Below are 24,636 nucleotides of genomic sequence, written 5' to 3'. Positions count from 1 at the left end.
CACAGGTATCGTTAGCCGACAGGGTACCGGTGGAAATTGGGCTACTGTTGGCCGAAGGAGGAGAAGGAGAGGAGGAAGACATCTACAGAGACGGCAGGGAAAGGAGCAGTGTAGGAGAGTGGAGGTTCGGGTTGGTACTTTAAATGTTGGTACTATGACGGGTAAAGGGAGAGAGATAGCTGATATGATGGAGAGGAGAAAGGTAGATATGCTGTGTGTTCAGGAGACCAAGTGGAAAGGGAGTAAGGCCAGGAACATTGGAGGTGGGTTTAAACTGTTCTATCATGGTGTGGATGGAAAGAGAAATGGTGTAGGGGTGATTATGAAGGAAGAGTACAGTAAGAGTGTAGTGGAGGTGAAGAGAGTTTCTGATAGGGTGATGATCGTGAAGGTGGAGGTTGAAGGGATGATGATAAATGTCATCAGTGCCTATGCTCCACAAGTTGGCTGTGAGATGGAGGAGAAGGAAAGATTCTGGAGTGAATTAGATGAAGTGGTAGATGGTGTACCTAGGAAAGAACGATTGGTGATTGGGGCAGACTTTAATGGGCATGTAGGTGAAGGGAACAGAGGTGATGAGGAGGTGATGGGTAGGTATGGTTTTAAGGAGAGGAATGTGGAAGGGCAGATGGTGGTAGATTTTGCTAAAAGGATGGAAATGGCAGTGGTGAACACTTATTTTAAGAAGAAGGAGGATCATAGGGTGACGTATAAGAGTGGAGGAAGGTGCACACAGGTGGATTATCTTCTGTGCAGGAGATGCAACCTGAAGGAGATTGTAGACTGTAAGGTGTTGGCAGGGGACAGTGTAGTTAGACAGCATCGGATGGTGGTCTGTAGGATGGTTTTGGAGGCGAAGAAGAAGAGGAGAAGAGTGAGGACTGAAAGAAGAATAAGATGGTGGAAACTGAAGGAGGAAGAGTGTAGTGTGAGGTTCAGGGAAGAGGTCAGACAGGGGCTCGGTGGTGTTAAGGAGGTGTTGGATGATTGGGCAACTACTGCCGGAGTGATGAGGGAGGCAGCTAGAAAAGTACTTGGTGTGACATCTGGAAATGACATCTGGAAATAGAAAGCAAGACAAGGAGACATGGTGGTGGAATGAGGAAGTGCAGGAGAGCATAAGGAGAAAGAGGTTGGCAAAACAGAAGTGGGATAGACAGAAAGATGAGAAAAGTAGGCAGGAGTACAAGGAGATGCGGCAGCAGGTTAAGAGGGATGTGGCGAAAGCCAAGGAAAAGGCATATGAGGACCTGTATGAGAGGTTGGACACTAAGGAAGGAGAAAAAGATTTATTTGCTCTTATGCCATTAAAAAAATATAAACTTGAAATTTTAATAACTTAAAATATTTTGCTCTCCATAAAAACATCTCCTGACAAACACCAGACGTCGCACACCTTCATCATGCAGCTCTTCAGAAACTCTCCCTCGGTAAATGGCCGGGCTGATTTTTGCTTTCACACCAGCTTCACTTTGTGATTTTGCTCTAATGAAAAAGCGTTTTTCAGCTTATCCTGATGTTTTGTCTCGTAGTGCGTCTTAGATTAAGTTCCTTAATTTCAGTCACATTCGCTCCAATAATAAGACACACGTGTTTACGTGTTAAACATCTACTCAGAATCCCATTGGTTTTGAAGGGCTCTGTTTTCAGAATTAACTTTTCTCTGCGCCATTGTGAGGCCCTAGCTTCCCAATAACTTTACAATAGGGTTGTAAACATCAACAGAAGCTCGACTTGATTGACGCTGGAATGTTCCCAGGTAGCCTAGCTTTTGCCAAGGCAGCTGAAGCACTGCATTATGGGATCTGTAGCTTGTGTTATCAGCGCTTCATATCGCCGGGCCATTAATGACAATTATCTTTATAAAAATTATCTTGCGGGCGGATATAATTGTACATCGGGCCTTGAGTTTGACACATATGCTTTAGTATATTAAAGATGACATAACACACAGCCTCTCTTGTAATCTTGAGACTTACTACTCTGTATTACATCCTTTATACAGTGGGTACGGAAAGTATTTAGACCCCCTTAAATTTTTCACTCTTTTATTTTGCAGCCATTTGCTAAAATCATTTAAGTTCATTTATTTTCCTCATTAATGTACACATAGCACCCTATATTGACCGAAAAACACAGAATTGTTGACACTGTTGCAGATTTATTAAAAAAGAAAAACTAAAATATCACATGGTCCTAAGTATTCAGACCCTTTGCTCAGTATTTAGTAGAAGCCCCCTTTTGATCTAATACAGCCAGGAGTCTTTTTGGGAAAGATGCAACAAGTCTTTCACACCTGGATTTGGGGATCCTCTGCCATTCCTCCTTGCAGGTCCTCTCCAGTTCTGTCAGGTTGGACGGTAAACGTTGGTGGACAGCTATTTTTAGGTCTCTCCAGAGATGCTCAATTGGGTTTAAGTCAGGGCTCTGGCTGGGCCATTCAAGAACAGTCACGGAGTTGTTGGGAAGCCACTCCATCGTTATTTTAGCTGTGTGCTTAGGGTCATTGTCTTGTTGGAAGGTAAACCTTCAGCCCAGTCTGAGGTCCAAAGCACTCTGGAGAAGGTTTTCGTCCAGGATATCCCTGTGCTTGGCCGCATTCATCTTTCCCTTGATTGCAACCAGTCGTCCTGTCCCTGCAGCTGAAAAACTCCCCTACAGCATGATGCTGCCACCACCATGCTTCATTGTTGAGACTGTACTGGACAGGTGATGAGAAGTGCCTGGTTTTCTCCACACATACCGCTTAGAATTAAGGCCAAAAAGTTCTATCTTGGTCTCATCAGACCAGAGAATCTTATTTCTCACCATCTTGGAGAACTCCATGCGGGCTTTCATGTGTCTTACACTGAGGAGAGGCTTCCGTCGGGCCACTCTGCCATAAAGCCCCGACTGGTGGAGGGCTGCAGTGATGGTTGACTTTCTACAACTTTCTCCCATCTCCCGACTGCATCTCTGGAGCTCAGCCACAGTGATCTTTGGGTTCTTCTTTACCTCTCTCACCAAGGCTCTTCTCCCCCGATAGCTCAGTTTCCAGCTCTAGGAATGGTTCTGGTCGTCCCAAACGTCTTCCATTTGAGGATTATGGAGGCCACTGTGCTCTTAGGAACCTTAAATGCAGCAAAATTTTTTTTGGAACCTTGGCCAGATCTGTGCCTTGCCACAATTCTGTCTCTGAGCTCTTCAGGCAGTTCCTTTGACCTTAATGATTCTCATTTGCTCTGACATGCATTGTGATCTGTAAGGTCTTATATAAACAGGTGTGTGGCTTTCCTAATCAAGTCCAATCAGTATAATCAAAAATTTCTGGACTCAAATGAAGGTGTAGAACCATCTCAAGGATGATCAGAAGAAATGGAGAGCACCTGAGTTAAATATATGAGTGTCACAGCAAAGGGTCTGAATACTTAGGACCATGTGATATTTCAGTTTTTCTTTTTTAATAAATCTGCAAAAAGGTCAACAATTCTGTGTTTTTCTGTCAGTATGGGGTGCTATGTGTACATTCATGAGGAAAAGAAATGAACTTAAATGATTTTAGCAAATGGCTGCAATATAACAAAAAGTGAAAAATTTAAGGGGGTCTGAATACTTTCCGTACCCACTGTATCTCTGAAGAGTCTTTAGTTTCAAAAGAAAACACTTCTTTGGAGACTTTGTTCTCAACGAGTCGTGTGTATATAGTATAAGTCTATAGTTACTCTAAATATTATAGTAATACAGTATATTCCGTATTTTCCGGACTATAAGCCGCTACTTTTTTCCCCACTCTTTGAACCCCGCGGCTTAAACAATGAAGCGGCTAATTTATGGATTTTTCCTGGGTTTTTCCCGGTTTTACAAACTTCAAGCCAAAAAAAACTGAGCACCATAACATTAGACCAATGAAATTGCAGAACGGGTTCAGGTGAACCAATGAAATTCTTTATATTAAATCACATGCGCTCCCACTGAATCGGGCCGCACCACATCATAAATATGGATGATGTTCCTCTGACGTTTGATCTGCCGCTCACTCGGACTGTCTACAGGAAATGCGAATCATTCGTCACGCTGAAAACAATCGGGCATAAAAAAAAACACACTTCACCTGTGTTCTGAGCTGCACGGCATCGGGAGAAAAGATTCACCGATGGTGATTTTTAAAGGCACGACGATGCCAAAAGAAAAACTCTCGAGATAAATAGTTGTGAAAGGAAGGAGAAAGACAGTGAACAATGACTTTCTTGGTAGTTTACTGTTTAGATACAAGTGGTGTAACAGACACTGTCTTTCATTAAAGCCTGTTCATTAGTTTCAATGTAGACTTATAGACAGGTGCGGCTTATTTATGTTCAAAATAAAAATCTTTGTAAAATTCAGTGGTACGGCTTATATTTGGGTGCGCTTAATAGTCTGGAAATGATGGTAGTATAAGTCTATAGTTACTTTAAATATTATAGTAATACAGTATATAGTGTAAGTCTATAGTCATTTTGAATATTAGTCGTTTTCACTTTCTAGTTTCTGGAGAAGTGCCCGTACAAGGAGTTCCGTCCTTCATGACATCAGGAAAGGCCAAACTCGGAAAAAACTTCTTGTTAACTCATGTAAAATAGCGTTTTTGTACATTGAATCAGTGAATTGTGGTCGTGTCTATGATAATGCTAATCTCCCCCAAAAAAAAAAAAAGACTCCTAACCTAGTTAAGAAGTACAGAAAAATATATATATATATATATTGTTGCTATAGTAACAATTCAGTATAGACATTTCAACATTATCCCAGACTACTGAACAGACAGGTAAAGTTCAAGTCCAACACAATGCCTATTTGGGACATTTTGCACTCAGCTTGGAAAAAACAACCAGATGCTGTAGCTCTCAAATTAAACATTAAGATAAACATATATTGCTCACGAACGTGGTCAGACACACGCTACATTTAGCATCATAAACCTCTAACCAAAAAGCCACATAACTCTTCTTGTAGTTTTCTAAATTTCCTGGAAAATCATGTCCATAGGTTTTTCACCCAAACCGGAGAAAAGCCATTCCTTGGAGAAATGGTTTGCCCTAAGCTTCTACTTTATCATCTGTTCTCCAGAGAATTCTGTTCATAATCACGAAGCTACAGAGCCAGCTCGGCACAATTCATTAACCATGCCCCAGTGTACACTCTCCCGTGGCTAATTTGCTAGTCCTGTGAGAAAGCTCTTTTTATGCTTTTAGTGAATAGTGGCTGCAATGCTACATTTTAAATATGCTTGGAGAGCAATTCAGAGTAAATGGGAGCAAAGAAGAGTAAAAGTATTGGAATAGTAGAAAAGTGTCCAACAAATAACAAATTATGGCAGTTACATAATGGGTTCACATCTAGGTGTTTTTTTTATTCATTTATTCGGTGTTTCAGAATTCGGTTGCATCTTTGGAAACAAGCTTTTATTTATTTACTTTATTTTATTTAGTTTTTTATCTTTTAAACTATTTCTGAAACTTGCCAGCTTAATCACTTTGCATATTTTTCCAACCAGTCCCTGGTCACCAGTGTTCTCAAAGCCAATGACCATTTTCCCTAAGACCACTCACTCAACATCATCATTGTCCCCAATGACCAATCACTAATCACCATGGTTCATAAAAAATTGTGCCAACTATTGATCACCATAAAAAAACAGCCAATAACAAACAATTATTATTCACCGCTGGCCCCAATGACTAATCACTAATCATCATCATTCTCAATGACCAATCATTAATCACCATCGTCACAACAACCAATCCCTGATCACTTTTATTCTTAAAGCCAATAACTGCCAATCACTAATCAATATTGTTCCCAATTACCAACCACAGATCATTGTTTCAAATTTCTAACCAATAATTACAGCATTGTGTAATAAAAGTGAGTTCTTCATGCTTCCTTTATTTCTTTTTTTCTCTTTTATCTGGATTCCTAATAAAAATGATTTTGTGAATATGAATATCTCTACTCTGTAAAAAGAATTTGTATAAACTCTAATCTTATATGAAGTCCACTTTATCATCTGGCTACTTCTTGCTACTTTTAATTACTTTCCTCTAAAAAGGCAAACACTGTGTATAGCTGACTAATCCCAGCAGTTCAAAGGGATTAAAGTCAATTAATTCAATTGGCAGAAGCCAAATTCACATCTGACAGATCACAAATGTGCCATGGGCTTGGGTACTCCATGGCCTGACCTTTTAATCCACCTGTTACTGACATAACACAACCACCAGTCATGAGAAACCCCAACACCAAGCTGTACAACCGTGTCCATAAAAAAAAGTTACAGACAAAATCATCTCAATAACACATCTGGCATGAGACAGTAGAAAAAAAACATTATTCTATACAATTATAAGCTGCTCTATCATAGCATCTTCAGACTTTATGATTCAAATAAAATAGTAAGAAACTATAGAAAATGTTTCCAATGATTCTATGATTTTAAGTATATTTTATTATCATTAGAAACTGAAGACTTAAAGAAAACGCCTGCATTTGTTTGAAAGTGGGGTTAAAGGTGCTCCTTCTATCTCCATCTCCATGTCTCTCACTCTCTCTCTCTCACAGACAAACAGATAAATGCGACGTGTCCAGGATTGCTGGTTTGAGCATGGATAGCGCTCTTTACTCATCCAAATGCATTATTGTTAATAACCCCTTTTTGCTTAATTCATTTCATAAAAAAAAAAAAAAAAAAGCGAGCAAAAATTAATCCATCTCAGACACAAACAGCAAATCATCAAAATTCACGGTGAACTAGTTTCCTAGATGAAATGGTCAGCTCGTTGCAGCTAGTAACTTGAATTTGAGCTGAATGGTTTTAAAAAGACGAGATTGCTATGGGCCTTTGTGCTACTACATAGGGGGTGGGGGGTGGGGGGGGGGAGCCTGCTGGGAAAATGCAATCTATCCACAAGAGAGAGAGAGAGAGAGAGGGGGGGGGGAGTGAAATACTCTCTCAAAGGTAAACAGCCAGCCCTTTTCATCACCTTATTTATGTTCAGCAGGACTGCATGGACTGAGCCATGGGGTAAAAACTGACCACACTAATATACTGACATTCATTCGTTTATTCAACAGGAGCGAAATGGTAGTAAAAGCTCAAGGGTTAAGATGTTGGACTTTTGATCGGAAGGTCATGAGTTCAAATCCCAGTATGACCAAGCTGCAACTGCTGGGCCCTTGAGCAAGGCCCTTAATTGCTCTGTTGTAAATGAGACAATTGTACGAGTCGGTATAAACATTTTTCAAGACTGGTTCTGTAACAGATGGCAGCACAAGACTGCACGCACAATCACAGGGAGCACAGACCTTCATAAGTCAGTGTGCTAAAACGCATCTTCCTGTGCACGTTGGGAGCTCCCCATCACCGAGCTCTTCTCCTGAAAGATCTCGCCAGATTTGGCTCCTGCGCCCTCTTCCCGAAGATGAAGATCCAGCTCACAGGTCGCAGTTTTTGACACCAATGCAGAAATCCAGCGTGAATCGCAGAAGGTGCTTGACGCGCTTAAAAAGTAAAGAATTGGCTGGAACGCTGGGTGCGCTGTATTGTTGTGCAAGGGGACTTTTTTTGAAGGTGATAGTGTTCAAGTAAATAAATAAAGTACTTTCTTACAAACAAAGCGAGTCTCGAACCTTTTTGATACTATGTTGAAAGATTTATGACCAAACTTTTGATGTCACCCATATGAGGATGCGTTCCCCTTTGAGTCTGGTTCCTCTCAAGGTTTCTTCCTCATATCATCTAAGGGAGTTTTTCCTTGCCACTGTCGCCACGGCTTGCTCATCAGGGACAAACGCACACCATTCACCTTCACTGTTGTTTTCTGTAAAGCTGCTTTGAGACAATGTCTGTTGTGAAAAGCGCTATACAAATAAACTTGACTTGACTTGACTTGACTATGTCATGTCATTCTGGATAAGAGAATCTGCCAGGGCTATAAATGTAAAAAAAAATATTAATAAAAAGTCCAGCTGATTTTAATAATAGCAGGGTGGCTGAACAGAATCCACAAGAAATCACCTAATCAACTATGTGGCAAAATTTGTTATGGTCTGAATGAAACATTTCCAAAATAATAATTCAAAAATGAAGAAAATCACTGTCTGTTTGTACAAAAAAAAATCCTTACCAAAATGGCACAATATGCACCATGATGGTGACAGAACCATGCTTTAGAGCGGCTTCTTTTCACCCATAACTGTGGGGAATCATTAATAGTCAATTTTGGTGCAAAAACTTCAGGTGTCTGCTAGAAAGCTGGAGATGAAAAGGAATTTCACATTTTAGCATCACAATGCCCCACAGCATACATTTAAATCAACAAAGGAACGGTTTAAATAAAATATCAATGTTTGTGGAAGATGTAGCCAGAACCCAGTTTTGATTCCAACAAATAAATACAATAATCGGTGGGGTGACCTGAAGTAGGCTGTGCACAAGAGATGCGCTTATAATTTGATCGATCGAGAAAGTTTGTGTATTGCAAGAAAGAGTGGGAAAATATTGGCAAGCAGAGCTGTGGTACATGGTAAAAAACTTTTACCCAAAAACACTGAGTGGATAAGAAAATCAGGAGGAGATTCAACAAAGTTTAGGAATGTGCAAACCAATGCAACTAGGTTATTGCTTTATAATAAAGGTTGAGGGATAGTGAATTCTCAGCAGCTCCATCAACGGACGCTACCCGGAAAAACTATACATTTGTATTTTAAAATTTGCATGCTGTATTTTAACATTTTAAGCATTTTTTTTTCCTTTACAAAATCCTGCCATTTTTGACTTGCATCCAGCATATACATGAAACAACAACATATTGAAATAAGCCAATTAATATAAACACGTTACAGAAAATGACAACACTTTCTGAACAGTCAGAATGGAGAATTCGCCAGCAAAGAGTGGGCGGCAAGTGAAAGTGCCTGGCATTTACAGTACGGTGTCAGTAAAACATCCTCGTCTTAGACAAAAAAAAAAAAATAATTAAAAATAAAAACAACCAGACTTTTGGCTCAGGAAAATCAAGAAAATTTAGAAACCTGCCAGTATTTAACTCCAACTAATATCACTGTAGAAAAAAAAATCCTTCTTGTTTTGTAGCCGCACAGTTGCAGCTCAATTCTATTCACCATTCTTTGATGCGGGATGTAGGGAGGAATAAAGCCTCAGACAATTCTATTTCTGGCGTCTACTATCAGGGTGTGCTCAAAGATATGAGATGTTGCATACAGGGTCTGAAGCATGTGGGTTTGTGTTTGTTATCAGTGAAATGGAAGAGAGAGAGAGAGAGAGAGAGAGAGAGAGAGAGAGAGAGAGAGAGAGAGAGAGAGAGAGAGAGAGAGAGAGAGAAAACATAGAACAGTAAGATTGGAAAATGCTGTTGGGAATGCAGTCACCATGACTAACTACAAAGGTGGAGATTTAAACTGAGCTCATTTAAACTACAGCCATGAAAAAAAATATCCTTAATTACTACATTTACTCAAAGATCAAAGTGTTTACTGCCCACTATTTTTGGTCTGTTTGGTGTTTTACACCCTTCCCCTGATGAACCCTGAACAGTGGACATCTGAAAATTAGTCAAACTTCACCTGGTTGTTTTTTCTTTTTCAGGCTGCAACAGTTCAAACAGTTGTGCTCACTGCAAACCTCAGCATCCTGTCCCTGGCTGAAAGGAGTCCAATCTGATGTGTTTTTCTGCAGTTGTAACCCGTCCACCTCAATATTTTGTGCATCCTAATGAGCTTTTCTGCTTAAACAAATGGGATTACTTGAATCGCTGTAACCTTGCAGTCTTCTCTAAGCAGCCTGGGCTTTCTAACTCTGACCTCTCTCATCAACAGAGCATTTCTTCCCACTGATCTACAACACACTCAATGAGAAAAAAATCCAAAATAATTAGCTAATTTAGGAGAAAAAAATCAACAATAATGACGGTGAAAGTGTACGAGATCTTTGAGTGCTTTAAAAAAAAAAAAAAAAAAAAAAAAAAAAAAAAAAAAAGATCCTTTGTGTATTAAGAGATCTAAAATATATATTGAAACAACCAGTTCTATTGTATTCAGCTCTGAGACTCTACAACTTAATAAATCTATTAAGAACAGAGTATTGATTTCGTTGTTGCTTTACAAGATTAATGGTGGTAATTTTGGAAAGTTAAACTTGTCAGCGCTGGCGGGGACATGAAAGAGCTGGCAGCGTAAAAAAAAAAAAAGGTCAACTTTAAATAAGGCACGATGCTAACAAAGTGTTTTATTACTGTAATATGGAAGGATCATCATGGAGGGAGTCATGTAGTGTAAAATTGAGCAAATCACTTTTCTGTGCCACAACTGATGGAACATGAAGTGCATAGTGAGCATGTCTGAAACTAGAGAGGGGGAAATATATTTAATGATCTAATATTTCCGTACAATTTCTTGTCTTTTTTTTTCTTATATTTTCTCATATTTTAAATTTATGGTTTGCATGAAGCAACACACAATTTTCTGAGCAGCCGATCAGGTTTCCATTTCGCTGAAAGTTGTATTCTGTATATAACTCTATATAACATTTGTGACAAATAAATCTTAAAAGGCATTAATTTACTTTTATTTTGCACCACAGAATGATGCAGTACACAGTAATATAAAGGCGTGCTGTAAAACTAATGTTGAAAACATTAGTGTTGAATTCTGTATCAAAGTCCAAATTTCTGCCTCACGGATTTAGGTGCAGAAAGAAAAAGTGTGTGTGTGTGTGTGTGTGTGTGTGTGTGTGTGTGTGTGTGTGTGTGTGTGTGTGTGATGGACACGTGTGTCGTGGCATTTAGAAGGAAACTTTGAATTCTCCAGTTTGATTTAAACAAATAGTTCAGTAAGGGAAGCTGATGGCCTTCAAACTGAGCGCATAAGAGCGGATAAAGCGTAAAAAGGCCAGGCTCTGTGGGAACACAACCACAGGAGCTCTCAAAGAGGTGTTTACATTGGGACATATAGATTCTTTCTGCTATGTTGGGTTGCGCTCTGCTCTTGCAGCTTAAAGACTTAACATGCTCGTATATAACACTTCCGGCAAAAACTATTTAAAGCTGATCTGACATGATTGGCGTCCTTCTTACAAATAGCTGCTATTCAAAGTGTATACCTGTCAGAGAAGGTGATGGTCTCATAGTGCCAGGGTCTCGTTTAGAAACCTGAGCTTGGGTTATATTTGTGTGTGTGTGTGTATGTGTGTGTGTGTGTGTGTGTGTGTTTGTGTAATTCTGGCCATCTCCACGTATGTTTTTTGTTTGAAAACGCATATTTTTTCTCTTCGTTTTGGCCGTTTGCAGTCAACGAAAATGTAGATTTTCAAAAACGATCTCAACACAATTGAGTTTTCGGATCCTTTTGCGTCCCAGTGTGGACTGTGAAAAGGGAGGCTTTCGAAATCGGTGACGCGGTTTTAGTCATTGCATCAACGTTTCAAACGTAAAGTAAATAAACCGCAGGCGGAAATGACGCAGGTTGAAGCGTCTTACGACAGGGACATAAGCGTTTTTAGACGTTTCGGTGTGGATTGGAAATGAGTGAATACCAAAGTGTGAACGTGGAGTGTTTTTAGATTTTTGAATTTATCCGGATCGGTGCAGACGTAGCCTGTGAGGAAAGTAGAGGTTTAGTGAATATAGCATTGGGTTAGAAGCCCCAATACTGGTCAGAAGTACCAATTCCCAAAAGCATTACACTTCCACTGCTGGGCCTTTTCACTATTTATATGTATGAATGAGATAAATGTAAAAACATCTGAATACAAACATTCACCAAATGCTATAAATGTACAGAAAAGCTTGAAACTGTTGTTTACATACCAACTAGATCTTTGTAAAAAGAACTAATGTCAGATATTGCTGTGTAACTTAAATATCATATAAATCAATGGAAACTGTGAATTTACCTGGGATGATTAAACCTATATATCCATCAATATATATATATATATATATATATATATATATATATATATATATATATATATATATATATATATATATATATATATATATATACAGTGAGGAAAATAAGTATTTGAACACCCTGCTTTTTTGCAAGTTCTCCGACTTAGAAATCATGGAGGGGTCTGAAATTGTCATCGTAGGTGCATGTCCACTGTGAGAGACATAATCTAAAAAAAAAAATCCAGAAATCACAATATATGATTTTTAAACTATTTATTTGTATGATACAGCTGCAAATAAGTATTTAAACACCTGTCTATTAGCTAGAATTCTGACCCTCAAAGACCTGTTAGTCTGCCTTTAAAATGTCCACCTCCACTACATTTATTATCCTAAATTAGATGCACCTGTTTGAGGTAGTTAGCTGCATAAAGACACCTGTCCACCCCATACAATTAGTAAGAATCCAACTACTAACATGGCCAAGACCAAAGAGCTGTCCAAAGACACTAGAGACAAAATTGTACACCACCACAAGGCTGGAAAGGGCTACGGGGAAATTGCCAAGCAGCTTGGTGAAAAAAGGTCCACTGTTGGAACAATCTTTAGAAAATGGAAGAAGCTAAACATGACTGTCAATCTCCCTCGGACTGGGGCTCCATGCAAGATCTCACCTCGTGGGGTCTCAATGAACCTAAGGAAGGTGAGAAATCAGCCCAGAACTACACGGGAGAAGCTGGTCAATGACCTGAAAAGAGCTGGGACCACCGTTTCCAAGGTTACTGTTGGTAATACACTAAGACGTCATGGTTTGAAATCATGCATGACATGAAAGGTTCCCCTGCTTAAACCAGCACATGTCCAGGCACGTCTTAAATTTGCCATTGACCATTTGGATGATCCAGAGGAGTCATGGGAGAAAGTCATGTGGTCAGATGAGACCAAAATAGAACTTTTGGGTCATAATTCCACTAAACGTGTTTGGAGGAAGAAGAATGATGAGTACCATCCCAAGAACACCATCCCTACTGTGAAGCATGGGGGTGGTAGCATCATGCTTTGGGGGTGTTTTTCTGCACATGGGACAGGGCGACTGCACTGTATTAAGGAGAGGATGACCGGGGCCATGTATTGCGAGATTTTGGGGAACAACCTCCTTCCCTCAGTTAGAGCATTGAAGATGGGTCGAGGCTGGGTCTTCCAACATGACAATGACCTGAAGCACACAGCCAGGATAACCAAGGAGTGGCTCTGTAAGAAGCATATCAAGGTTCTGGCATGGCCTAGCCAGTCTCCAGACCTAAACCCAATAAAGAATCTTTGGAGGAAACTCAAACTCCGTGTTTCTCAGCGACAGGCCAGAAACCTGACTGATCTAGAGAAGATCTGTGTGGAGGAGTGGGCCAAAATCCATCCTGCAGTGTGTGCAAACCTGGTGAAAAACTACAGGAAACGTTTGACCTCTGTAATTGCAACCAAAGGCTACTGTACCAAATATTAACATTGACTTTCTCAGGTGTTCAAATACTTATTTGCAGCTGTATCATATAAATAAATAGTTAAAAAAAATCATATATTGTGATTTCTGGATTTTTTTTTTAGATTATGTCTCTCACAGTGGACATGCACCTACGATGACAATTTCAGACCCCTTCATGATTTCTAAGTGGAAGAACTTGCAAAATAGCAGGGTGTTCAAATACTTATTTTCCTCACTGTATATATATATATATATATATTGATGGATATATAGGTTTAATGTGTGTGTGTGTGTGTGTATGTGTGTGTGTGTGTGTATGTATGTCTGTCTATCTATTATGGGGTATTGCAGCAAACTTCAAAATACTGTCTAAGAATTAAACTTAGTATATTGTATGTACACAAATATTGTATTATTGCACAATTTTGACTCTAAAAACTCCCTCTTGATGACGACCAACATTTTTAGTAGTTTGGATCCAAAAGTCATGAGTTCAAATCCCAGCCACACCAAAGATGCAACTCCTGGGCCCCTGAGCAAGGCCCTAAAACCCAAAAGCTGCTCGGTTGTATGAATGAGATAAATATAAGGTGGTCTGGATAAGGGCATCTGCCAAATGCCATAAATGTAAACACAATGTCCCACTTTGTTTTTAAACAGTAAGTGTGTTGAAAGGATTTTCAGTATGAGCAAATAAATGAATAAACGTCCTGGTGAGAGCACAGGACAAACCCACAGTGCAGAGGTAAGACTGTCCTCTAAAGCAGGCATTAAACATGAACAGCGTGTGCAAGAAGTGCAAACACACACGGGAATCCATTAGAGCGGTAACTTGGAAATTGAGAAAAGGGGGGTGTTGCTGAAGTCATGTTAATCCTGCCATGACCTGTGAATTCTAGTTTCAGCAGCACCGTGACAGGCTCCATGTTGTTTTGATTCAGCATGACTCCCTGGAGTCAAGACAAATTGTTCAGGCATGCTGATAAGCTGTCAGGTGTCTCTGCATTCTCTATCTGTGTGTTTTGTGTAAGCGAGATAGGACTGGGTGACTTATCTCCTCTTTTTTCCTATTCTCTCTAAACAAAAAGCCTGCTGGAGCTGCTCTGGAGATTGATTATTCCTAGTCCTCCATCTTAAGGTTAAATCAAGTACACCTACTCGCTCCACACCGCACTTTGATGGAACACAGTATTGTCTTGAAAAGCATTTGAAGCATCCTACCATACAAAGCACGTGACCACGTGAGAGCTTTAGAACCTCACGGATTACAATCCACAGCTCCCCACCCCCATGACCCCCCAACCTCACACACACCTGTAATTTATCATTCGCAGATTACGAGCTTCCCTGCTGGTGCAATGCATTTCATTTCTCATTCTGCACACAGTGGCTCATTTAAGCCCTTGTGCTAATGAGCGCTCCAGTAAGACTGTGAGGAGGAACAACTGTGTGGGTATTTGTGCTAGACACAACCTAATAAGCTGGGAGCAGCCAAGAGGTTATGGCTCTTCTATGCTAATGGGCACATGCCCAGTTCTTTTTCTACCTCAGGGACTTGAGGGCATGTTGTGTGATGACCAGGTTGTGTAAAGAGAACGAAAAAAAAAGGATTGTATTCACAATCTGCTAAAAACAAAAAAAAAGTCATTGCATTGGTTCACTGTTAGATTTTGGATTGAGTTTAAAATTCTCGTGCTGACCCACACAATATGGACAAAACTATTTGCCACCTGACCTTTCCTGCCATATGTGGTTCTCCTCTAAACTGTTACCACAACGCTGGAGGCACACAATTGTATGTAATAAAATTTTGCATTCACTCAAACCTTCAGCATGGCAATGCCCCCGTGCACAAAGTGAGCTCCTTGAAGATCTGGTATACATGCTTTGAAAAGAAAGATCTTCAGTGGCCTGCTAAAGAGCTCTGATCCTTACTGAACACCTTCGGGATAAATTAGAATGCTAACTGCACCCCAGGCCTCCTCAGCTACATCAGTACCTGACTTTACTAAAACCCTTGTGGCTGATCAACACAAATGTCCACAAGCAAACTCCAAAATCTAGTGGAACATCTTCCCAGAAGAGTGGAGGGAATAATAAGAGCACATCGGGACTAAATGTGAAATGCGAAGCTCAAAAAGCACATACCAAACTAATGACCTGGTGACCCAATACTTTTGGCAATATAGTGTACAAACCCCTACATGGTATGGCAGCTTTTAACTGTATACACTTCAAGGCGTGATCTTTGCACCTCTAATTCTGATCTTTTAAATGCTCCTCCAATCCCTTTTACGGTCTATGAGTGCTCAGGATTTTTCCACTTGTGCACTAATACCTCGGAATTTGGGATTGAGATTAGACAGGCTGAATTTTTTTAATATATCGTGTTTAGGTGATTCTTACCTGATAGATAGGTGATAGATCAGATTCTATCTGATGTCTATTTATTGTATCTTTTGACTATTATTATTATAATTTTTATTTATTTATTTATATCTTATTTATAGGTTTGGAAAGTGCATTGAGATGCAGCTTTTAAAGATGCTATATAAAATAAAGATTATTATTATTAATTCATTGTACAGCACTGCATGTAATCTCTCTCTCTGCCCTGTGAGCTTCCTACAGCATCTGCCCATTTTTATTAGTCCATGATCTGGAACCTTGGACAGATTTAACAATCCTGTTCTTGCAAACCAATTGTGTCCTCGTGAAAACAAAAAAAAAAGTCTTGATCAGACATATCTTTTGTTGCTTTGTTTGCAAGATCGGATTTTTTTCTTTGCATATCTTTAGTCTCAACCAGACGCCTCGTGTCGAGCTCCTGTTTATAGATCTATTTAGATCACATTACACATGTTCTTCATTCAGTTACATATCTAATGTGAGCTTCTACACGGATCCCAAGCAATAATACAAATGCGTATTGTTTTTTTTCCCCAAACTCTCTCTGACACAGAAGTGCACAATAATAATGAGTGTATTTATAAAAAATAACAAACAAAAAAAAACAAAACTTGAAAATCAAGGGGAAAAAAAGAAAAGAAAAAAAAAGAATGAAAGATTAATGCTTTCCTGAGGCTTTTGTTTCATGCATGCACCATCGAGCTGAAAGCACTTCTGTGATTATGTTGGTTAAACAGAACAATAAATTTTCCTTCCAGAAAAAAAGCCCCCCCTCCGATATAAATTTATAGTTTAACTCATAAACAACACTGACTTCATAAAAGCTTTAAAAAATAAATAAATAAAATGTTTCGTATTTAATGATGCTATTACTTTCGCGTTCTTTAAACGTGTCAAAATTCTTCGTTTTTTATCATCATACGTACATAAATTACGCCCATTAGAAAAGATTGGGCTGAAAAACACTTGAGAATTTATACAATGACAAAAATAAAATAATCAAAAATACACGTCACATTCTTAACCAAATGGATCACGCAGAGAAAATCTGCACAATATTAAGCACTTAAATAGAAAATCTAATAAAGGCTTAATCAACTGTCATTAACGCAAACACAAAAATCATCATCTAATTGACACAGATGTTAAAACTGATCACACACAAGATTGGCGGATATTCGAGTAGCAGCAGGCGGCTAATTCACTAAACGCTATAAATGTCATTCCCTGTGCTGATCGTGTTCTCATACGCAGGTGATACTTGGGTACGGCAGTGAATAGTATGAAAGTTACTTATTCGTTAAGCACAGATTGACTCTTTCTTCAATTTTGGACATGAAAAAAAAAAAAACAGATATACACTGAGGTAAAACATATGAGACGTTCACCTGACTTTTTACTTCTTTTATTACCTGTTGCCACACAACAGTACAAGATGTCTTTGGATGCGCCAACATTAAAAGTTCCCTTCACTTGAACCTTCTTTCGGCTTCTCCCGTTAGGGGTCGCCACAGCGGGTCCTCCGCATGTTTGATTTGGCACGTTTTTACGCTGGATGCCCTTCCTAACGCAACCCTCCCCATTAATCCGGGTTTGGGACCAGCACTGAGACTGGCTGGGGTTGGTTCCCTGACCAGGGATCGAACCCAGGCCGCATCCTAACCACTAGACCACCAGGGGACCTTACCTTCACTTGAACTAGGAGGCCCAAACCTGTTCCAACATGACGATGCACATCGCCGGCTCTATAGATTAGATTCAACTTTATTGTCATTACACATGTACAAGTACAAGGCAACAAAATGCAGTTTAGGTCTAACCAGTGTGCAAAAGCAGCAAGTGCAGGATATACAGTGTTTACATAAGTTACATAAATTAAATTAAATGTTATTATAGGAGTGATTTACAGATGTGTATGTACTGTGAACATAATATACAGTAACTAAACTTTCTTTCGGCTTCTCCCATCAGGGGTCGCCACAGTGGATCATCCGCATGTTTGATTTGGCACGTTTTTACACTGGATGCCCTTCCTAACGCAACCCTCCCCATTTATCCGGGCTTGGGACCGGCACTAAGGCTGGAGCAACCCTAATGGCTGAGGTTGGTTCCCTGACCGGTGATCGAACCCGGGCCACAGCGGTGAGAGCGCCTCATCCTAACCACTAGACCACCAGGGAAGCTAACATAATATACAGTACTATGAATATAATATAAAGATAAATATAAAGATATGGCTGGAGTACACTGGGTGTGAATGATCTTGAGTGGCCTGCTGTAAAACTTTGATTGTGACCCTATTAAACACGTTCTTTGTGACGAATTAAAACCCTGACTGCACTCCAGGTGTTGCAATTAGCCGATGGTGAGTAATTAAAAGAAACAAAAAAGGTTTGGATAATCTGCACTGTGACGCTGGAGCGCTGTAGATCTTTACTGGAGAATTAAAGGAATGTTTATTTTTATAGCCACTAATGATGAATCAGTGCTTAATCTTATAGCCGGTGTTGTTGTTTGGATCGATAAAAATATTTTACCTCATCAATAAATATGGTCGATGCGCACTCTAATTTGATTTTTCTAACTAAGCAAAACCTATTTCTGTAATACCCCATGAGCAGCACAGTTTGTGGCTGGTCTGAACCCTGCCCTTTGTAGCGCTGCTCTGCTAGCAAGGTTTAATAAGTGAATGGCAGCTAGTTACAGGTGTTTTAATTGCTTTAAAAGTTCAATAATTTTGTTTTTTAAATCGCTGTCTAGCAGAGATGTAAGAGTACACGTATTTGTACCGTTTCGATACCGGAATTTCGCTACAATGCACACGTGTGCACGGAACGCAATCCTTGTTTTTACGTGTGGAATATACAGTGGTGTAAAAAAAGTGTTTGCCCCCTTCCTGATTGCTTATTTTTTTTGCATGTATATCACACTTTCAGATCATCAAACTAATTCAAATATTAGTAAAAGAGAACACAAGTGAACACAACATGCAGTTTTTAAATGAAGTTTTTTATTATTGAGGGAAAACAAAATCCAAAACTACATGGCCCTGTGTGAAAAAAGTGTGAAACATTAAAGTGTGACAAAGGTGCAAAAAAAATAAGAAATCAGGAAGGGGGCAAACACTTTTTCACACCACTGTAGTTACACATTAAGTGCTGCACAGCTGTTTGTTTGGTCTTCGCCTCGTGTCACTGTAGCTGCTCGAGCCAAACCAGAAACGCGATTTGTACTGTGCATGTGCGAAATCGCCAAAGATTTTTGGATTCTCCGTCTTCAACCATTTTTCTCTTAAAAGGAGAAAATCTCGAAAAAATCCGCATATTGAGGATGAATGAAGGACGGAAGGAATAAACTCATTCATGAACAAATGAATAAATAAATAAATAAATAAATAAATAAATAAATAAATAAATAAATAAATAACTTGTATATTCTTGTATATATACACTTCTTAAATGCACACACTTATTAAAGTATGCTGAAATAAGACAATTCTGACAATTACACACACACACACACACACACACACACACACACACACACACACACACACACACACACACACACACACACACACACACACACACACACACACACACACTCACACTCACACTCCTGCCCAGATGTATTGATGACTGGTTAAATACATCTAACCTATTAAACGTCACATTTATTTCCAATCCATTCCTAGACAACATGTTAGGAATAGAAACAAAGCATAGGATCTGAGGGAAGGGACGGAGAGAGACAGAGAGAGCGAGAGAAAAGAGAGGAAAAAAGAATGGCACAACAGAAACTACAAACACCACATAACATGTGGCACAGGGCAATTACTTGCTTTACCCTGAATTCTCATTGGAAATGATGTGCAAGTGTTGCATCACACCAATCGCACTGTTCATTTCAATCAAAAAAACCCATGGACGTTCAGCCATGCCAAGAAAACCAGGGAGGATCAGGACAAACAGTGAATCAAATCCATAACGAGAACCATCGTTAATACTGACTGTCCCAGGCTGGGGAACAGGAAAAACTAATTGTCTGTGAGCTTCATGGTCACCCTGAAGTTTCATGTTTCCCTGTTGCTAATCCAGTCATTTAAAGGCCAACCACAATCCCTCATTAACCGAGCCCATGGTCAGACATAATGTGTAAACACCACCCACTGCCTGACTCAGCTGACAACAGGCTTCAGTTCACCTTGAGAAATGGTACGTCCCAGTAATGGCATGTACAAGGTAAATGAGGCTAAAATGCGGCACTGGAGGGGCGGCTCGGTTCATTTTCCAGACTTTCTGAACAAATTAGGTAATCCTGTGCTGCAGCATTTTGTAGTGGCTCTCCTCGAGTCTTAACTGCCGTACAGAAAAAACAACCTTGGCGGCATTAGAACAGAGTGAAATTTCATTATGCTGTATAATGAATGTGAAACAAACTGAACTGCATTAAAGAGAAATGGCATTGAGTTCATATCATACCGAAAAACTCTATAATGACACCCCTATTATATTTTGCAAAGTGCGTCGGCTTACAATGCTATCTTGACGTGCGAAATAAAGAGAGTTCATCATCCCTTTTGTTCTAATTAGCGTTGCTAAGAAACACAGTTTGTAATGTGGGTACTTAGAAAAAAATGCTAGGTAACATTCCATTCTTATCTCTGACCGTTGAGTGGGATGTTTATGTAGAGCTGTTCCATTGCAGACCAGATTAAACACTCAAGTGCATGTGAAATGAGCAAGCTTTAAATTAAGGATGCATTGGGTTTCTAGTGAGCACAGATAAAAATGCCGCGAGTGTTCGGAGACAAGCTGCTTGCATTTTTATTCGCCCTAAAAAATGAGTTCTAATCTCACCTGGAATCAGTGTGACTTATTCAGAGGTAAAATAGTTAAAGCTCAATCTGACCGCATCTGTATTCGTATCTCAGACAAAACTGTGGAAAAAAATTCGAAAATCTGACCTTGGAGTAAATTAGATTTAGTTTTTTCTTGTAGGATATTAGCCTGTTGCAAGAAACAACATTAAGTCCAGAGCGAGTCGCTGTTGAGAAATCGGATCCAATCTCAATATGTGGCTTGAAATTTATTTGGTTGTAAAGTCACACAAAGAATCAATGGACTCCCATTTCGGGCCAATAGAAAATACAATTAATTGAGCGCATCACCCCTATGAGGTCCATTAGGTATTTGTGGTCACATTGAACACATTGTGCTCCAGATCCATCAGTGATCCTGAAGCCACTTCAAATTCTTATACATTTATGGCAATAGGCAGATGCCCTTATCCAGAGTGAATTAAAAGCAGTTCAGAGCCGTACTCAAGGGCCCAGCAGTGGCAGCTTGGTGGTGCTGAGATTGAACTCAAAACTAGAGGTCAATCGATCGGTCGTTTGATTAGGCAAATTTTTGGCCGATTGTGCTGCAAATTAGTCTAATTATTAAGCAGGTGCATCCAATACACCAAACCATGCGTGTACGTTCTGCGCTTGTGTAACAGAACATAACTCTCACTAACCAGCAGGTGGCAGTAGTCAGTATTCGGCATTCTAACGGTGAATATATAAAGCAAGCAGCATTTCCAGCCCGCCGCGATCATTACTAACGGATTCGTGTAGCTTTTTTCAATGTCACCAAAGTGCAAGAGCAAGATAGACAAGTGTCTGTGCGTTCCCCCGTCAATACCACTGTTGTTTGCTTACTTCAGTTTTTTTTTTTATCTCGTGTGCTCATTCACTAAGCTTAATAGCCGGTCGGAGTTTTCTCTTTCACTGACTAGCTCCACGTCCAATTAAACCTGCAGAATTTGCCAAAAAACAGCTGACGCCAGCCAACTGGAGCCAATGATTTAAATCGAAATATCGGCAGGAGACAAACCCATATAGGTCCACCTCTAGCCTTAACGACTGTGCTGCCATATGCTGCATTGTAACCCATCGATCCCTTTGACTCTGAGCTCTAATCTTTGTGAGGTTCTTGCTAATTCCATGTATACATCGCTGAGCATTGTTTCCCTAGTTTGCTTGATCTGGTTTCTTGACCTTTTGCATTGTATTTAAAGTTGTGTGTCAGAAGCATTCAGACCCTCACAGCCATCATCAGACTCCTTAACAAGAATCTGGACCGATACGTACAAACACACACACACACACACACACACACACACACACACACACACACACACACACACACACACACTTTCATTGCAATCTTTTTGCACGAATAACTGCTGCGAAAACTTTGCCTAACATTTATAGTACAGTATTTTCCAATTATGTGGACAATTTATTTGCACAATCCCACATTAAGCTCTGTGTACTGCTCGGTGCTTCAAGTTCAAGTTTATTTTCACAGTGCACATTGTCTCAAAGCATATTTACAGACTGTACAAATTATAGAACAATACTTTTTAATATAAGTGAATGATGTGTATTTATCCCTGATGAGCAGCCTGGGGCGACTGTGGCAAGGAGAAACTCCCTTTGATGTTATGAGGAAGAAACCTTGAGAGAAACCAGACACAAAAGGGGAACCTCATCCTCATTTGGGTGACAAAGAAAGTGATTATAAATCAACTAAAACAATACAAAACACCAGAGAGTGAAAACTATTATGAGTACCAGAGTGTGTGTGATTATGAGTAATGTTCTTTCTTCTTCTTCTTCTTTCGGCTGCTCCCATTAGGGCTCGCCACAGGGATAATCCGTTTCCATACCACCCTGTCCTCTACATCTGCCTCTTTCACACCAACTACCTGCATGTCTTCCCTCACCACATCCATAAACCTCCACTTTAGTCTTCCTCTTTTCCTCCTTCCTGGTGGCTCCATCCTCAGCATTCTCCTACTGATAAACCCCATGTCCCTCCTCTGCACATGTCCAAACCATCTTAATCTCGCCTTCCTCACCTTGTCTCCAAAACATCCTACATGCGCTGTCCCTCTAATAAACTCATTTCTAATCCTGTCCATCGTCGTTACTCCCAACGAAAACCTCAACATCTTCAGCTCTGCTACCTCCAGCTCCACCTCCTGTCTTTTACTCAATGCGACTGTCTCTAAACCATACAACATCGCAGCTCTCACCACAGTCCTATAATCTTTCCCTTTCATTCTTGCAGATACTCTTCTATCACAAATCACTCCTGCTATCACTCTTCTCCACCCACACCACCCTGCCTGCACTCTTTTCTTCACTTCTCTAACACTCTCTCCATTACTTTACATTGTTGACCCCAGGTACCTAAACTCCACCACCTTCTCCACCTCTTCTTCCTGCAACTGCACCACTCCACTGCCCTCCCTCTCATTCACACACATGTACTCTGTCTTACTCCTACTGACTTTCATGAGTACTGTCCTTTCTACAATCTTATACAGTCAGTTGACGTTGTGGAACCAGGAGCTACAGAGCAAATCATAAAACAGCTCAACAATGAGATCATCATAGATCCAACACCACCTTCACCATGCCAGAGCCTTTAAATGTTCAAAGAAGTCTAACGTCCAAACTCTACATGAAGTGGGATCCAAAAGGAGCTGGTACGTCTCTAGATGGTTACTGTTATTGCACCAAATATTGTTTGAGTGGCTCTCCTGCGTATATGTCTGTTTGTTTTCGTGTTATCTTGTGTTAATTCATGCTTTTTTTAAAAGCAAACTTGATACAAACAAGTATTGTTTATATCTCATTTTGCACTTTAAGAGCCGAACTTGCATATGGCGTGATTTCGGAGCAAATCATTTTCACACTTGCAACAAGTTTCTCTCTCAAACTGTGACCTTTTGCAAATAGCCAAATAGCCTAATACATTCATTGCATTCTTTCTACACCTGAAATCAAATATTGTTTAGAAAGTTCTTCCCAACCCTATTGCAAAAGTTCCCACAAATGTCTTGTAGTTATCGGCTGCTTTTCTTTCTGGAGACTATGCTGGCCATTTCATGAGTTGAAGTCTACAGTATTGGTCTTTTTTTTTTAAGGTAGTTCTGACACTGCCTGGAGGTATATTCTGGGTCATTATCTTGCTGTGTAATTCTCTGACCAACTAGGATCTGTGTACTGGTCAGTGCTGCACTGTTATATGGTTATTGTATTATTATACTGGGATACATTAAATTATGGAGTAAGAACGGGAGCTTTGAGGATGGATTTGGATTGTAGTTAATGTCAACAGTCTGCTACACTGACTCAGGACTACAGTTTGCATCTGATCACCATCACTGCACCCCTCAACATCGTTTATCTGTAATAAATGGACATTTGGTGCAACCCAGATGAGGATGGGTTCCCTCTTGAGTCTGGTTCCTCTCAAGGTTTCTTCCTTATGTCATCTCGGGGAGTTTTTCCTTCCCACAGTCGCCACCGGATTGCTCATCAGGGACAAACTTACACTTATAAATAACATTCATTTTTATCACCACATTATCTGTGTAAAGCTGCTTTGAGACAATGTTTATTGCTAAAAGCGCAATACAAATGAAAATGAATTGAATTATTGTGTTGCAGTAAATGTTGTTTGAGTGGCTCTTCTGTGTATAGGTTTGTTTGTTATTTTTGTGTTATCTTTTGTAAGTGTATGCTGTATCGTGTAGCACCATGGCCCTGGAGTAAAGCTGTTTCGTTTCGCTGTGTACTGTACTGTATAGGGGTTGATATGATAAAGCCGCTTGACTTGAACATGTTTTGGAAATCTGACTGATTGCCCTCTGCTTTCTTCAGGTCTTAATGAAGCTTGTGCTTACATCTCCCACGTCCTTTTCCGCACACTTTAGAAAAGACGGCATCTTAATTAAATATCCTGCTTTGCTTATTTAACC

The 24,636-nt window shown here is 39.8% G+C and overlaps 1 protein-coding gene across 4 annotated transcripts in view; it reads right to left on the bottom strand.

The window, feature by feature from the left end:
* nos1apa (nitric oxide synthase 1 (neuronal) adaptor protein a) overlaps nucleotides 1-24,636 on the bottom strand; it is a 159,326-nt gene that overhangs the window by 75,702 nt on the left and 58,988 nt on the right. The gene's annotated exons all lie outside the window — the stretch shown is intronic.

The sequence above is a fragment of the Silurus aristotelis genome, assembly GCF_946808225.1.
Source record: "Silurus aristotelis genome assembly, chromosome: 2".
Classification (NCBI taxonomy): domain Eukaryota; kingdom Metazoa; phylum Chordata; class Actinopteri; order Siluriformes; family Siluridae; genus Silurus; species Silurus aristotelis.
Note: the sequence above shows the minus strand (reverse complement) of the source record. Positions and strands in the feature narration are given on the sequence as shown.